Here is an 810-nt window from a genome sequence, read left to right as displayed (position 1 = left end):
ACATTTCAAGTATGTTGCCTTTTCTGTTGAGAAAGGTTTAATGTTTGAATCATATCTTTTCTTGATAGCCAAGTAATTAATTTTCAAAATCAAATCTTTTAAAATGTTTTTCAAATCATATCTTCTCAATCACATCTTTTTAAAATCAATCATATCTTCTTAACCACATCTTTTTCAAAATAGTTTTCAATCAAATATTTTTTATTTCTAATTTCAAAATCTTTTTCAAAAATCACTTGATTTCTTTTCCACTTTCATTTTCGAAAATCAATTAATGTTTTTCAAAAATGTTTTCAAACTCTTTTACTTAATTTTCAAAAATTACTTCCCTTCTTCTCACATCCTTCTATTTATGGACTAACACTATCCCTTAATGCAAAATTTGAACTCCATCTTCTTTGATAAGTTCGAATTTTCTATTTCTGTCTTCTACTTTTCTTCTCCTCTGACACCTAAAGGAATCTCTATACTCTGACATAGAGGATTCCACATTTTCTTGTTCCCTTCTCTTTCTTATGAGCAGGAGCAGAGACAAAGACATTCTTGTTGAGGCTGATCCTGAACCTGAAAGGACCTTGAAGAGAAAGCTAAGAGAAGCTAAGGCACAATTCTCTGTAGAGGACCTAACCGAATTCTTCAAAGAAGAAGGACATATGGCAGCCGTAAACAACAACAATGCCAACAATGCAAGGAAGGTGCTGGGTGACTTTACTGCACCTACTCCCGACTTTTATGGGAGAAGCATCTCTATCCCTGCCATTGGAGCAAATAACTTTGAGCTTAAGCCTCAATTAGTTTCTCTAATGCAAT

The sequence above is a fragment of the Arachis duranensis genome, chromosome 10 (genome assembly GCF_000817695.3).
Source record: "Arachis duranensis cultivar V14167 chromosome 10, aradu.V14167.gnm2.J7QH, whole genome shotgun sequence".
Lineage (NCBI taxonomy): Eukaryota > Viridiplantae > Streptophyta > Magnoliopsida > Fabales > Fabaceae > Arachis > Arachis duranensis.
Note: the sequence above shows the minus strand (reverse complement) of the source record.